General features: G+C 38.5%; 1 long non-coding RNA gene across 8 annotated transcripts in view; it reads right to left on the reverse strand.

The window, feature by feature from the left end:
- Window positions 1-2084: 2084 nt before the first annotated feature.
- LOC106890274 overlaps window positions 2085-17075 on the reverse strand; it is a 101712-nt gene continuing 86721 nt past the window's right edge. For 5 of the 8 annotated variants that reach the window (XR_001412487.1, XR_001412486.1, XR_001412485.1 and 2 more), the window contains one exon: window positions 14122-15155. This is a non-coding gene — a long non-coding RNA (uncharacterized LOC106890274). The other 3 variants (XR_001412489.1, XR_001412490.1, XR_001412488.1) reach the window with 3 other exon arrangements.

Below are 17075 nucleotides of genomic sequence, written 5' to 3' on the forward strand. Positions count from 1 at the left end.
TTGAATCCATCCCACTGGCCGGTGAGGTGTTGTAAAGACCAGTGCTGAAGTATGGAGGGTCACCACTCCTAGCTTCTCTTCAGCTCTTCCCCGTAAATGCGACAGTTCGGCCAAGTTGGGATTTATTTTGCGATTTTGAGTGCTAATCCATGTCACCTGTATCTGTTCTCAGTAACACTCTCCAGTATGAAATCATACCAAATGCTTCTCTAGCTTCAACAGAGATTAAACCTACTGCATTAACAATGTAAGAATTCATTTATGTTAGAAAAGAGTTCTGAGTTAATGTGACATGAGCCACCTTGGTAAATTTATCCCTTAAAATCAGGTGTGCTGGTTGCACAAGACTTTGGCAAATGCCTTTCTGCTTTCCTTTTTTTTAACTTTAATTTGAGGTTCTTATCAACCATGCTAGCCCCAGTTCCAGCGAACTTCTGCAAGAGGTGTTTGGGTAACTGTCTCTTCATGTTATTAGCGTCATCCGTTAATCAGATATTTCAAACAGCCAGAGCCTCCATCCTTGTCTGTCTGCATTTTCCTGTCACACCTTCTCATTTCTTCTCAGGGAGAAAAGCATTTTGATGATCACCCAAGTCTCCATGTCTTTGTGCATTGCCATCATCTTCACCAGCCTGGTGATCTGGTATAATTCACTGGGAATCTGGTCATGTTTTTTGACCAAATGTAGAAGATGGTTTTTCCTCCATGAGCCCCAGCTCAGCATCCCACAGTCCATGTCCTGGCAAGTAACAAACACCAGCTTTTCTGGGTATACTCTGAGTAGAGGACTGACCCTACACCTGTCACCATACACACTGGGTAGTCTCTTTCGAGTCCCAGCTCTCAGGTTATACCTCATTTATTCTGCTTTTGGTAAATTGTTCTGTGGTGCCTTGTGAACTCTCCTTATCCTTGGTTTCCGTGTCTGTGTGTGTACGGTGTGCCAAGACTTGCTTTTCTTCTCGTCTCATCTTCCTTGGCACTTTATCTTCTGCCTACTTCTTTTTACACTAGTATGAACCTCATTTTTTATTCTGTTTCTCTTTGTACTAGCTCATCCCTTATTATTTCCTGTCCTCGTATTCTTCAAAGTCTGCCTTCTAGAGTTTCTTCATTCTGCATATGTTAGGAGATGGTGAACTGTCTGTGCGGCATCCTTTTTCCTCCTTAATGATTTTGAATTCCCATCTGAGCTCCATTTGTAATTCTTGGATTTCCTCCTGGTATACAGGAGTTTTTGGTCCTGATATGACATGAGTTCTGTCAGGCAACGCTTTCTGGAGTAGCTTCTACCAGGTACCCACTAGAGGATAAAGCATATTCTTTATCTTCTGTTTTACTGCCATCCCTTAGCCCTCCGATCTAAGAATCTACGTTCTTAGAACTCATTTGTCCAACCTGACTTTGAAGAGGGAATAAAGACAATCCCCCAAACTTCCTCCCCAACAAATTCCCTCTGACATGCAATCTTTTTTTCCTGCACCCTCTTCACTGCATGATTTCAAATATACAAATGTTAGAGAGAAAATGTAATGTACACAGTGCAAGATCTCTAAAAATGAGTAATACCATCTTAATACCAAATTGCAGTATGAAAACTTAGTATTTCAATCTAAGAAATGTCTTATGTCCATGAGAAAGGGTATTTTTGGCATGGGATGTGAGGCGTTAGACCTTAAACCTGCCATTAGCCCAGGCACTATTAGTCCTTGTCCTGCAAGTCAACCAAGTATAATTTGATAAAAGAATGGAACTCTGTATTTGAGCAGAGAGGGCGATGCTGCTTTGACATGTTTCATTTTAAGAAGCAGCATGTGGATGTGTCTGGGAGTTTCTAAATTAGTCACAACAACGGTGGATTAAATAGCCAAGGGAAAGTCATATGGCTGAAGATGTATAATAATGCAATGTATTATACAGCACTACTGTTTATACCACAGATACCAATGAGGTCAGCAGGAATTCTGGGGTTTTTTCAGGTTAGGGAGGTGAAGCAGCTGGGATTGTATGTGGTGTAGATCTTCTACAGATGATGATAATCTTTGGAGAAGATTTCACAAGGGCAAAGAAGAGCAAGGAACAGGTAACAGTAAAGATGAGGTAACTTTTATATATGGATTTAAAAATTTTTTTCATTTTCAAACGGAAAGCATTTGGGCACATGAATCAAATACATTCAGGACAACATACAATAAAACCATTCTGGATAGGAGTGCATTTTAAAAACACTGCCCACAGAGATAAATAATAGGCATATTATTAGGAAAGATGCAGGGAGCCAGGACATAAGAAGTTACTCTACTAGACCTCCCCCTGCAAGTCATCTTTCTATATTATTATAGGAAAGAGACTGATAGATAATTAGTGGGATGAAATTCTTTCCCACCATATAGGTACACAGACCCCTAGCAGGTAGGGTAGCACTTTTTCAACACTGGACAACTACCAGTAAGCTGTTGAACAGTAGGAAGCTAAACTGTAAGAACAGATGTTCTTCTTGACATTGCAGCAAACCAACATGAAAAGTTATTTCCTTCTCATTTTTATGCAGCTACTATATTACTTTAGTGTATGAAAATATGCTTTAGTCAAACGGTCATCTAATTTAGTTCTAATTTAGTGGTCTGAAACTTAAAATAGCAAAGATGCTCTTTTAGAATCCATTAATTTGTCACTGTTGTTCAGAATAAATTAACATTTGAAATTATAATGTTCTAAATCCCAGATTGAAACAGTCATTTGCTAAACTCTCCATTCAGGAACTGTGTATATATTAATATTTTAATGTAACTTTAAAAGTAACAAGGAATGGGCTATTTGGCTGACATTTCATGTGATCTAGCAAAGAAGAAAGGGAAATTAATAATCGGTAAAATAGGGAAAGGATGAGGAACAAGAATGAACAAGATAAACTGATTCACTAACAAACCAGAAAGGTTTCTGAAAAGTCAAGTATAAAAACTGCTACAGCCCATGGCAGGTTAGCCAAGATATACACAAATAATCCACACAATGGCCTTGGCAGCATTACACTGATAATATTTTTGCAAGGTTGAATTAGAGCTGAACAATATTCTAGTATGTTGGGCACAAACATACTGATATTTTTATTAAGTGTCATGCATGTATATGTTCCTTTTTTGCCTTCAAGAAAAACATCTGCCACAGTTAGTTAAAAGAAATTCCCACATGACTCCTGTTTGAGTTTCTGTGAGTGTCAACTGTGTGGAACTCTCGTGGTTTCCGTGTGTTTGTGCGCGTGTTCCTGTTTTTTCGAGATCTGGCAAGGACAGATTTAGCAGGCAGTGGTGAGGGCAGCAGACTCCCTTTCAGTGCTCCTGTGTTGTGTGACACAGAATTTTGTGTAATTCTTCCGCGCTCTCTTTGTCACCTTCTGCCATTACACATTTCGCTAAGAGGATCCCTTGACAGAGTTTCAATAGCAATGAGAGCTATGAGTGGCTTTCCACACTTGTGGATTTACTGTTTGGGGACTGCAGGTGAATGTATATATTTTGGCATTTAAGGATCATGCACTGGTCGTTCAAAAGACATGTATCTTTCACAAAACCTCTCAGCCTCAGAGACTCATAAAGCAGAAATGCTATCACAGATGATAGGAGACCAAAAAAGAAGCCCCTCTAGAGTGTAAGCTATAAAGACTCAAACACTGACTGCATGTATGTATCCAGTGAAAATGGGACAAAGATGTTCTGTTTGTTTGTTCATATGATTTTAAATGGGCAAAAGGTGGTCTTTCCCACTGTCATTTGGACAAGGATAAAAGCTGTGCATTAAAAACCCTAAACACAGAGGTTACACAGGCACACACATGCTCACGTCTAAAGATGTATGCATGTGTGGATAAAGAGATGTATTAATAGGTGTATATGTAAGTTTAAAATTTTGAAAATCCCTAACGATAACATTAAAATAAAAAGTTTTTTAAAAAGAATCCTGTAGGAATTATCAAAGGGAGCTGGACTATTTATTGGTATCTAGAGTTCATGGGTTCATTTTTCTTAGCCTTTAATAACGTTAGGTGATTGTTGCTGAAGATTAAAAACTAGCCCAGGGAAGCAGTGTGATCTAACAGATAGGGCATTTACCCAAGTGTCAGGAGTGCAGATTGAAATTGTTTGTGTGGAAGTCAGTAGAAAAAGTTCAGGGAATTAGTTTTTTAACTTCAGTCTTACACCTCAGTTGGTATTTATTGACAGTGTGGCCTTGTGCAAGTTATTTTTCCTTCTTTGTGCCTCTGTTTTTTTCTCTCCCATCTATCAGCGTGCCTTGTCTGCAGATACAGGTCTTCAGGGCTCTGCCTGCCTTTTTTTTGTGTGTTGAGTACTGAGACCTAAATTTTGGTCAGGCTACGTGATACTGCCTTAGAAATAGTAACATACTGGCACAAAAATGGACAAGTGTTAAGCAATTAATTCATCACTAGGTTCTTTTCAGATTTGAACAGAAATTTAGGTGTTTCTAAAAATTAAACTTTCACATATGTTAACTGAGGTTTACCAGTGTGGTATTGTTAGAGTGCTCTCCTTTTCAGCTGACTCTTGTATCAAGATCCTGCCTTAAATTTTAAAATAAACAGTAATATTGGAAATTCCTCTCCTTCTCTGTAAACTGTACATTTTCCATTTTTTTTAAACTAGTGGTGCTAGACAGTAAGAAATTTATGCAAATTCTTGTTGGTTTTAAAATGCATCTAAATTACCACAAATGGTCTCAAAACAGACTGAGATGGAATGGTAATCTGAATTTCAAGTCCTTTTGAATTTCAAGCTGCACGATATTGAAGGCAAGACCTGGAAGACAAATTCCAGGTTACAGACTGCTGGAGGGAAGAAAGGCATAGAAAAGGGCAAATTAATTACTTGAATGTCTAAATAGGATTTTTGCATTTATAAAGGCCACTAACTATCAAGAGAACCAGCAAATAGTAGCTGCAGTATTTAGCTTTAGGCTCTCCTTAAAGTCTCACGTGACAAAAAGCATGGAAATTTCCTCTTTCCTGACCCTACCAAAAGTGCTCTTTTTGTTTTTGCAGTGTTCATTGTCTTCTATATGCAAAATAATAGGCACTAAATCCAACAACTAATAAGAAGAGATAATATGACCAACAACTGAGAACAAATGGAAACTGTTACACACATGGAAACACATTTAAAGTGCAAATAGAAATGAATGTATGTTATGAAACCTCATCTGTTGTTGTTAGCCTGATCCTGACCCCTTTCAAGTCAATGGCAAAACCCATTAAACTTCAGTGAGAGCTGTGTTTTACTTAATTGAGATATGTTAAAAACTAAGGTGAACATTTGTACAGATTCACAGACAGGTCTTTAGCACAATATTCTCTTCTTCATAGTGGGTACCTTTACTTTTTCCATACTATCTTGTGCTGCACCTATGGGTTTAGTCCATAATTTAAGAGCCAGAAAATAAATCCTGGCTTTAGGATAAATAAGTCAGGTTGGCCTGTCTTTTCTTTCTCAGTTTGAACAGGAAACGGTTTGTAAACTGTCGATATTTAGTTACTACATTGGAATGTGATGAAATTTAAAGGCGCACAAAATTTCTTCAATTTGATGCATAAATAGATTACAGCATTTTCAGCATTCCAGTCTTATGATCAAGTGGAATCCAGATCAGGTTTCATTTAACCTAGTTAAAAGAGCAATGTGAATGGTTCCAGATACCTTGCATGGAGTTCAGCAGTGTATTCTCTCATGTATTTCAAACTCATATTGAGTAAAGACTAACATCAATAGTGAAGAAAATCCACATCTCTCTGATAGACTTTTTATGTCTTAAATCTTTCTGTTTGGCAGGAGTCTATTTTAATGGGACATTTCAATAATTCATGGCTGGATTTTCTAGAATCTGTGTTGTTCATTTTCTTGAATAATTCTTCTTTGAACAGTAAGTAATCACTTTACTTTGTGTATAAACAATTATTCAGGTTTTTTACCAGCTATATCAATTATCTGTCAGTGTTAAAAGCATGAGTAATGGCAGGACATTTAATTTTTTAATTTAACATTGAATGTTGTCTAAACAAAAAGAGAATGTACACAAATTTCAGATAGGTAGTCAGATACTCTAAATAACCCACGGCATGACTTGATATATAGTTAATAGATCCATTTGCAATACTAAGTTCCTAAAGCATAGGTCCTTATGTAATATTTGTAGCATTAGAGTAAGTGTGGAGTAGAAATATCTGTTTTTAAGATGAGAGAGCAGTTACAGAGTAGACATCAAAGCGATTGCAACTCTATAATAATAACATTTAGATGGCCTATTTAAATAGACCTTTCAGGGAGTCCTGACCGTTTGGAACGGTGATGTCTGTGCTCTCTAACTAGCTGAGGCAACATTCATTTGGTTCAAGTATGTGAGATAGTCAGGTTCAAAGGTGAACCTGTATCTATGCCCCTCACATTTCACTTCAACAAGCCCAATGCCTTTTCTTCCCCTTTTTACTGGTGAAGCATGCACTCAGGAGCAAAGATTAGAGCTAGACAAATAAAGGTGTGTGGGAACTTCTACATATTTAGATTCTAAGTAATTTTTGACAGATCTATTGCTACCCTATCATCTGGGATACTGATTAGCCAAAAGTGGTTCCCTGGCTTTTTTTTTTGCATAAACATGTTGCATAAAACTTAACATTCTGCAATAGCTGCAACAGCTGCAACTTTTCTACAAAAGCACAAATACCGGTTTTGTAGTGGATAGTGGACTGGTGAATTCTCTGGCTCCAAATGGAAGCTGTATACAAAATATACACCAAAAAGTAATACTTCTGTAGCTAATCTCTGCTATTCTCATCAGACTGTACAAGTACTCTAAAAGCCGTTGACTTTGCACCTACTGAAACACTCATGCTGTCAGACACTAAAATGATGTGGTGAATATAAACCTAAATTCTGTTCACAGAAGTCTCGATTTTTCTGCTCTTAGTTTTAAAACTTCCATAAATAGTTCCACTGAAATAGAATTGTCAGTGAAATGGAGAGATTACTCAGCAAAAATACAAGTGTTAAAAGTAGACAAGCAATAGTTATTCAAGCTGATCTTCATTTTGTATTGTAATGATTATAAATTGATAATGGAACACTTCCGTTATAAACCTGATTGAAAGAATCGGCACAATTTGTTTTCCTTCATCATTAATGCTGAAGAACTGATCACAGTATATATCCATGTGTGCAAATTCAAAATACTTTCCGAGTTCCGTCTTGAGAGCCTAAGAAAAATGAAAAAAAATAAAACCAGAATATTTGGGGAAGTGAATATTCTGAAGCTTGTTGGAATAAATGGATGGAAGCAGTACAAACTTACTTCTGGGTTAAATGAAAAATATGCAATACTCAAAAAAAAAAATCACTACTAAGATTTCCATAATATTAATCTATTTCATGGCAAGCCCTAACAGATTCTGCATTAGAAGTTGATTGGTGGAATTATCCTGAAGCTGTTAAATAGTGTGGAAACTCATTAGTAATACATTGCAAAAGCAGTGATATATTAAGCATTTTCATTTGGAGGAGGATGGTTTTTTTCTCAGTTGCACTATAAATAAGTCTTTCCATATGGATAAGAATTAGCTCACAAATTTTGCAAGTGAAGACCACAGGGTATTTTTCTTCAGGGGCTTACATTCTGTTAAGGCATCTGAAAATCATTAAAGGCTACTGATATAGAGTCGTCTCCAAGAAGAGGAGCTGTGGTCTCTGTAGGGAGTAGCCAGGACTTGGTGACTCCCCAAGAGGGGTGGTTGGTGGGGTTTTTTCCAATCACAGTCACACTCGATGTTTGAATGAATTTGACAGCATCTGAAGAGAACTCTTAGGCTGTAAAATGTAAGCATTGTTCTGCAGCAAACGTGACATCACTGCAGCCAAGTTTAAGAGTGGAAGGATAGACGCAATATATGCAGTAGATACAAAACAGATACAGAAACATTGGAGTTAGGTCTTTGGCTTTATCCAGAGGGAGCTGTTGTGGTGACCTGTGCAATGCATACTCAGTCACCAAGGCACCCATGTCCCGTCTCCCAGTGCTGCAGCTCACCAAATGTCCTTGTAACATCAGTACGGAGGCCAGAAAGTAAAGAACAACGGTACCAGAAACATGAGGTTTGTGTAATTGGGGTGGGTCCGGCACTACGTGGGCACCAAGCAAGGCTTCTTGAGCACGCAAGTCCACTTGGGGGCCATGGGGAGCCTTCCCCTTCTTGACACACCTGCCCTGCTGTCACTGCCACTGCTGTTGTTCCTAACACTCTCCCTTTAGTGTGCAATGCAGTAAAAAGCCCGTTTTTATTAGCTATTGCCATTCCCAAAATAGTAGTTGTGGACCTCAGAACCTCAGCGGGAAGGTCACAGAGAGAGCTTGTGACAGGCTTTTATCAGGAACCTAATCAAAGGGCAGCTAGAAAATCGCTTTCTGGTACAGCGGTGTCAAGAACTATCCCATAAGAAAACAGTATTTTACCTTTACACTACTAAAACTAGTCCCTAATTTAGTACTCTCCCTGTTTACCCACCTGTCAGCATTTACAGTCGTTCTAAAACAGATTTATATATAAACAGGTTTATAATATCTATAACGTGATAGTTGGAAAGTGGTAACTGGCTTTCTTTTGTAGCTGGTGTCAACAAGGCAGGACCATATAGAATTATCAAAGAATATCATTATTTCAGATCATCGAGTCCAACCATCAACCTAACACTGACAAAAACCATCACTTAACCATATTGTTAAGCACTACGTCTACCTCGAGGTACCTTAAATACCTCGAGGGATGACGATTCCACCACTTCCCTGGGCAGCCTGTTCCAATGCTAATACAAATATGAGTTCATTTTACACTGGCTTTTGTTATCATCAGCAAGTACATTATATATGAAATAATGGAGAAAGTATTTGTCAGAAAGAAGTATTTGTTCCCCACTCTTGAGAGTAATACTGATAAGAAAACCATGGATTCACCTTCAGAGCTTGTTAATGCCAGATCGTGCTATTCTATTGCAAAAAGGCAGACATTTTATTTTAGTTTAACAAGCAATTATTGCTTCCCCTTCTGCTTAAGAAGGTTTTATGTAATCACACAGTGAGTCTCAGATAAAGCTGTTAATTCTATATTCTATTTATATCAACAGAATTTACCTTACATTAATGGTTGCAAAAAGTAATTAGTAATGTGCTGAGAACATGGAAAACAAAATACAGTTTCTGACTTGCCAAATCTTCCTCACTGAGCATATTTTTCCTTAGTGGTTGCCTTGCTGTAGTAAACAAAGTTAAGGGTTAGGCCATTTTATTCATAACAATTCTGTATTGATGCATAAGAAAATTAATTGCTATTCTTCCTTTTCAGGAGAGGAAGTTGCTCTTCTGTTGTAGCCTGACATACAAAGTCATAAAAAGGAACAATCAAATTTTGTTTAGGAAAAACAAATGCATTTGATATTACAAAACATGTTGTTCTGTGACATCAAAAAGTGCAGTTCTTATATGATTGTTTAGTTACTGATAGAATTAGAAGCCACACTATGACTTCCTTATTTGTGGATAAATTTAATGAACGGTGCAAATATGTGAAATTAAGTCTTGAAGTTGTATTGCTCTCCACTGAAAATGTACAGAGTTGGGTAACTGCAATTAATACCAGCAGGCATACATGAAATGCAGGAATCAAGCATGAAAGCCTTGTTGAAGCAGAATTCCTATCAAAATCCAGTTTGGAAATACGTATCTGCAAGCACTTAGCAAGTTTTAGCAATGTCAGTTACCATGAAGAAGCTGTTTCTGAACACTTTGCACTCCGTGATGCAGAGATTCATGGTTTTTTCTTTCATTAAAATGCCAGTCAAGTGCAGGCACTGCCAATGATTTAACTTAGAGCTGAATTGGTGACACAAGCCTGTGGAATTCTCAATAAGTTTTTAATTGGATCTGAAATTGAGATGAATACACAACCAGAGCGTTCAAACCTAACATATGCAATAACAGTTGCTGGAAGTGCAGTGGGGAGAATGGATTCTTATTGCCTTTCCCAGACTATGGCATTGTGCTGTGCTTTGGTTTTGGCAGGAGATGACGCAGAGATTAAATATCACTCTGAACGCTGCCTGGAGTTTCAGGCATCAAATTGTTATGACTGGTTCTTTTAATACTCTTCCAAATACTAGAAAAAGTGTCAGATGCATTTATATTAAAACCAAACATGGTTTGGAAAAATAGTAGAAAATAGAAATGAAACTGTCTCTAACCAAAGTGAACTGCAAAATTTCCTTTTACTTCAACATTGTGGTCACAAACCTGTAAAGATAATATGCATTCATTGGACAACGCGCCACCCTAATAAAATAAGACATTTGGCAGTTATTATGTGACGTATTATCCAATATCTCCAAGGAGATTTACTCGGTGAAAATATATGGACTGTTTCTATCTGATTTAGTAAATCTTACACTTGTCTATTCACCTCTTTTTTTTCACATTTTCTCCCTCTTCAGAGACAATAATAATTTAAACTCACGTAAGTGTGGTTCCCTTGAGAGTGGTTCTAAGATGGTTTTGGAGTTACTCTACCTCTTGAATAACCTTATTCTAGGTCAGCACAAATGTGGTCTGTTGTTTTCATTTGGTTTCTTTTCTGATTTTCATGTAATGTTTGAAAATGGAAAAAAGAATCATCTGCTCTACTCTAGTAGCAGACAGACAGGGTTTGATTATTGAATACCACGAGTGGTGTAGATTTCCCTCCTTGGACAACAGTATTTGTTTGCACTGGCTGATACCTACACTCTGCAGATAACTCACTTCAACAGCACATAGTAATGTACATTATGACTAATTCAGCTTGTAAGCAATTTTATCATGGTTTCTCCAGTATAGGAGGTTTTGGCTTTTTTTCAGCATTAAGTCATGCACAATTTTTAGATGATATAGTCATACAAAGAGAAGATCATTTGGAAGAAAAAGGAAAAGGTTTTTGTTTTTTTTCTGAATTTCCTAGTCTTTCAGCATTCACACCTTCAGTTTGCATTATGATGACCGCATAAAAGCCATTCAGTTTCTCACTTTTTCCCCTCAGTGAGGCACTTAGAAGTTTCCGTACCTTACTATGAATCAGGCACTGTCTAGAGCAAAGATCCCCTGTTGTTTTTTTAAGATTTAGGACATTTCTCCATCTAATTATCTTGGAGCTGATTTTTTTCTTCTCATCTGGTGCCAACAGCAAAGAGCAGGGGCGATAAGTGAAATCAATATTGTTCTCTGTTACAGAATTGCAGGTTGCACAATGCTCTACAGTGGATCAAACAGAATTCTGAAAGAAGGTCTGGTCTGCAGCGGTCCTCCAGATCTCAACCACCCTGATGGGCAAGCATGCCTGCAAATTCCATGGCCCGCACCCGAGAGTCCTTACTATTTAGAGATGCTAATTGAATGCTGATATGTGTAAACCAATGCACAACAACCCGATCACAAGATGCAAACTATAAATGGGAGTTTTCTGAAGGAAAGGATGTAGGCTCTGAGAAAATGTTACTGTCAGAGCGTGGGTGGCCCTTGTGCTGTTTCAGCATGGGGCTGGCCTTGCCAGCAATGAGAGGGAGATGGTGGACGTGCTCCTGCTCTCTTCTACTCTGGCTGAGGGTGACTATGGCAAGCAGTTCTCTTCAGTGAAAGACACACAGGGTATAATTCTTGGTCTGATGACTATATTGTGCTTGGGTGAATCAGAGTTTCTTCCCAGGGTGATACTAGGGGTGACTTCGTCCAGTCATAGCCGGCTCTGGTTGGAAGATTACCAGATCATGAAGGTCTTTATGAGCACACATAGATCAGAAGAAACTGGAGGAGACAAAGATGATAGTGGAAGTATGATGCTGGAATACAGAACAGCACTGCAGAGGAACTGTATTTTTATTCTATGCAGACCAATATCAAGGTTAACCTGTGTAAACATTTCAGTATTTACTCATGTGGTAAAAGACCTTTATAATGGCAAGTAAATATATAGTAGGATACGTTTAGCATGTAAGAAAGTTCACGGTGAGCTCTGTAAGAACATGAAGGTTAAGTGATATCAATGTAAGCACAAGTAGCAGAAAGGGGGTTCAGATATTTTTGAAATTAAAATGTACATACAAGCATGCTGTTCAAATCAGCATGACAGCATGCACATAATCAGAATCATAGAATTTTCTAGGTTGGAAGGGACCTTTAAGATCATCTTGTCCAACCAGCAACCTAACTCTGATAAAAAAAATCACTAAACCATATCACTAATAATAATTTATTTGAAATTACTCTTTTCAAGCATGCTGGCCTATTCAGATTTCTTAGTCTATAGCACGATGCCTAAGGAAACTCCCACTTTTCTTCCAGTGTACTTCACAGAACCAGGTCTTCAACACCATCATACGCCCAATTGTTAAAAAAAATATGCCGTATCTTCTGTATCAGGTACTGTCTGTTTCTGTAGTGCTGCTTCTGTGAATGGTATTAACAGCTTTTTAGAGGAGTTTCCTGGAAGTTTTACAAGGCTTATAAATAATATCTCCCAAATTTTTCAGGTAATAAACCTGAAACATAAACTGCAAATGATTTACTCAAAGCTGCAGACCAACCTAGTGTCGAAAGTAAAATTAAAATCTAGGATTTCTTGATCTCTTGCCTACCACTGTGAACACTAAACAGTGCATTGTGTAATCTATCTTGAACATTTATGTGCATTGTATAATACATGTTGCACTAGTCTGTTGTTTCTGCATCATTCGCAGATGCATTTACACCATGTGGGATATGGGGGGAAAAGTGATTTTAAGCGTTAAATTACTAAAGGATTTTTGAGCCTATTTTTCTTTGTGTGTTCTCAGAAAGAAGGGAAACAAGGTTCTGCTTATAACAGAGATGATGCGGAGCAGAAACTTGGAAACCTGGAGATAAAGTTGTGCAAGGAGAAAGGATATGCTTTCAGTGCTCCCACATTTTCCGTTTATATCTTTCCCTATTGCATTTTCTTTCTCACTCCTGCTTCCTCCTTTGCCTGTGTGGCAGCAGCAGGAGATTTGCTAGGTCCCTGGCGTAAGGTTCTCTGCTGGTAGTCAGTGCTGCTGCAGCTGGTGGTCTCATGCTCGGTCACCGAAGTTGTCGAGCACAGCACTTTGAGAACTGCAAGCCAAAGTCTTCTGTCTTCCTAGCAGATTGCTAGAAATTTTACATAGAATGTGCATTTAGGTCACATCAGCATAACTGAAAACAGTAGTTAGATCTGGGGTTTTACTTGGCCAGTATTCACAAAGACAAGCTGTGGGACGTGAAATAAAGTCAGCAACAGGAACCTGACGGAGACTTGTGTTATGTACCAAGAAACCCCAAGTGACAAGTTCATATGACTTTACCCTGTAGAATGTCTACTGTGTAGTACTTCCTTCCATGACTCACATGCAGTTGCACGTAGATAGGAACCCTGTAACCCTGTTTTCGCTTTGTAAATCATTAGACTGAATACCTTTCAGCCTCATCTTGCTGAAATACTGAAAGGAAAAGCCACACCCTCACAGTCCCCGCTGACCCTCATTCCAGCCTGGATGAATTCCTCTCTGCAGTAGTTTCTGGCACTAACCCACTCAACTGTAAAAGAAAAAGCTTTATGACAGGGTGCTGATGGTAAGACCATGACTGCAGGACAACCCTTCTTCCTTTATTTTGAAGTTATGTTTATAAGGCATAACACACTGTAAATTAAGCCATTTGGTGGTCTACAAATACAGGGCAGGAAAAGCTGGGTAATATATAGCATAGTAGCATAGTAACAGTCTGGCCTGTAAGGAATCTATCTAGACTATGCTAATTCAAATAACAACTAAAAGTTTGAATGATGAAAGTGATCAGAATCTGATACCACATCTGAGTGGGTGCAGGGGGCAGAGATGAGCATTTTAGAGTTTTTCCCAGATGACACAGAACCTGAATTACAAGCTGACATCACAGCTCAGATAATGAGTAAACTTGAAAGCACTTGTCCTCAGTCTCCTCCATGCTGTGTTGCAAAGAAAAAGTATCAGAACATCTTGGAAGGCATGGAAGTTAAAGATGTGTTAGAGTTTTATGAGCTTATTTTCACAGGTTCTAAAACAAGAAGAAAAGAGTAATTCAGCACTTTCTTCATAAATTTTATGAGCATTAGCAGAGTTTTTTAAAAATTTACAATAGTGCATTGTAAAGGTGCTTAGAAGAAAACAACAGAGGCAAAGAAATTTGATATCCAGAGTGCTTCCAAATTCATTAAATAAGACAAAGACAATTCACTAGTAAGGCAAACCTTGTTCTTAATTGTGCTGGTATCTGTCTGGACCAACTGCACTATCAAGTGGAAGTAACACAGAAATTGTACACAGTCTGACTCTGTTAAAATTGACTTTTGGTGACACAAAGGACCTGAGAAATATTCAGCGGATATCCATAAAAAATTTGATTTGCTTATCAGTTGCTTCAATTTCCTACATTTGCATTTTCCACCACAATTTTTTTTAACCATATGTCAACCACCCACCAAAGATTTGATTACCCACCTCAAAAAAAGGCCCAAGAAAGGAAATGGCTATATGTTCTTATTTTATTCTCCTCAGTGGCTTCCTGAAGCTTCAAAGGACTACAAAACCCCACACTTCTATATGAAGGGAAATCACCTCTGTGTAAATATGATCCTTGTCTTGAATTTGTTTGAGCTTTTGAAGAATCTGAATTTCAGTCCCTAAAAAGCCACGATAGTTGAAGCAAAATAACAATTGTCCATACTCAAGCAAAGCCAGCCTTGAAACAGGACATTGTCTTTGTGCTTGAAGGATTCTCATTGCAATAAGCCACAATCTGAATCATTATCACTGGAAAAAATGCGCAGAGCTGCCACTCAGAAATACAGAGGCTGAAGCGGTGGCCTTTAGGAAATTCAACAAGAAGAAATGCAAAATCCTGTATCACAGCTGTGTTGGCTACGTACTGTGTTCCTGTGAGGGTCACAAACCACAAAAATCTGTCATAGCAATGTCAGTGCAGGCCTTAACGCTTGGTTGGACTCACAGTTCTTCAGAGGGACGGAGTGAGGGAACAGAGAGGTAGATCTGTGAGAACAGAACAGTACAGTGAGAGAGCGCACACCGTGGGCTTTTCTCTCCAAGTGCTGAAGTCCTCTTTTTAGTCATAAAAGAGTTTGTTAAAAAAACCTCTGAAAAGTGAAGAAGATTTAATATCTAGTCCTTTGATGCTCTAGTCTGTTGAAACATGTGAATGGTAATAAGAAGTGTGTTGGGCGTTCTTGTGCGGTGGATTACGGATGGCATAGGGATAAGGAAATGCATTCTAATCCTTGTACGGATACTAATTGATTCAATGATATCAAGCGAATTTCTTCATCTCATTACCTCACAGTTACTCCATTTTCGAAATAAGGTTGATGAACATCCAGCGTTGTTAATCATCTTGAGATCTGCAGTTATAAAATAACAGCAGCATAGGCACATTCAGGATGACAAATGATCCACATGTAGTTTCGTGATCCTGGCCTATGGCAAAAGCTGTGTGTTGCCATGATAGTTTATTCAGTAGCCTGTAGCAGTTGCTAAGTAAGCACTGTAGATTATGAAATAACTAATACTCAAAATTAAAAACTGTGGAAAGATTTATCAAGTTCACCACAAGACCTCTCTAAAGATTTCCTCAATTTCTTGTTTGGAGAACATTTTAAATTCATCACCGTCTTCGTTATTTTTATGTTGCTAATTCCCAGAGCCCTATTCAAGTTTTACGCATTGAAAAGAATAATTGCGTTGTCCAAGTAGGTCTTCAGAAATTGGCTTCTTCATTTGTTTGTTACACAATACGTATGGTCATTTTGTGGGTGTTAGGGTCTGGCTATAAATACAGAAACTTATTACATGTATTCATCACTGTCTTATCTAGGTACTATCTGGCTTAGCTTTTCACTAGTACTTACAAAAGATGATTCCATAAAAGCTTTTTCTCATGACATGAGAACGTTCATGAATAAGGCTTATTCATGGGTGCAAGATTTACAGGGCTGGGCCCAAAAATAGCAAGCATATTGAGGTTCTGTAGCTTTTGTAAAAAAAGAAGTAGGAAACTTTATCTCTGAGCATGGAAAATAGGCCCTGAGCGTATAATCAGTGGCAGTCTCTACGAAGAGAATCCTTTTGCAATGAAATATGATCCAAATGGGTGTCAGAGGCATGTTTGCCATTCACCAACATTAACTTCAACTCCCACATGTGGCGTGCTTAAGGACGGTCCAGGTTTTTTTGTATAAAATTGGGGGAGAATGGATGCATTCCTGTTTCTAGAATCAAGACCATCCAGGCCTTTAAGACATTGTCCAGTGGCTTTGCATTCCAGTGAACGTGACAACCCAACCCTGACAGTGCCAGTGTTACCGTCCCTCTTTGCTGCTCACTCTTCCCTAGGACAGATCCGTGCATATGGTGGCCTTACAGCATGCTTGCAGCAGAAAAATTTCTCCATCATCTGTTACAGCGTGGCCGTCCACACAGGTACACACAGCAGGTTCTGCAGCTGGGGCCAAGCCCTGTGCCAACATCAGCTTGGCCGTTTGCTGCCCGTCAGAGCTGGATACACCCTGGCCAGACCCAGAGCTAAATGCAGGGCTGTGTCCGCTCGAGACAGATTGTGTCACAGCAAGCTTGCTTACAGAGAGCAAAGGTGTGCAAGATGCAGTCTGATCCTTTGGGTATTGCCAAAGTGAATAAAATTTAAAGGTACATTTTACGCATACCAATTTTGAGCAATTCCCATCCTTAATGTAAACCTCTGTATGACAGAATGTTTGTTTCCCTAACCCAGGACATGCTTTTATAACCATAACTTCATTTTACACGCATATGTATGCCTCTGAAATTCTCTAGTCCTGTCTAAGAAACATATAAAAACCATCAGAATGATACTAATTTTAGGGACATGTACTTATAGCTTGGACCAGACCAAATTTATAAGCCTTAGGGGTATATAGT

This window comes from Calidris pugnax, unplaced genomic scaffold, assembly GCF_001431845.1.
Source record: "Calidris pugnax isolate Ruff unplaced genomic scaffold, ASM143184v1 scaffold111, whole genome shotgun sequence".
Classification (NCBI taxonomy): domain Eukaryota; kingdom Metazoa; phylum Chordata; class Aves; order Charadriiformes; family Scolopacidae; genus Calidris; species Calidris pugnax.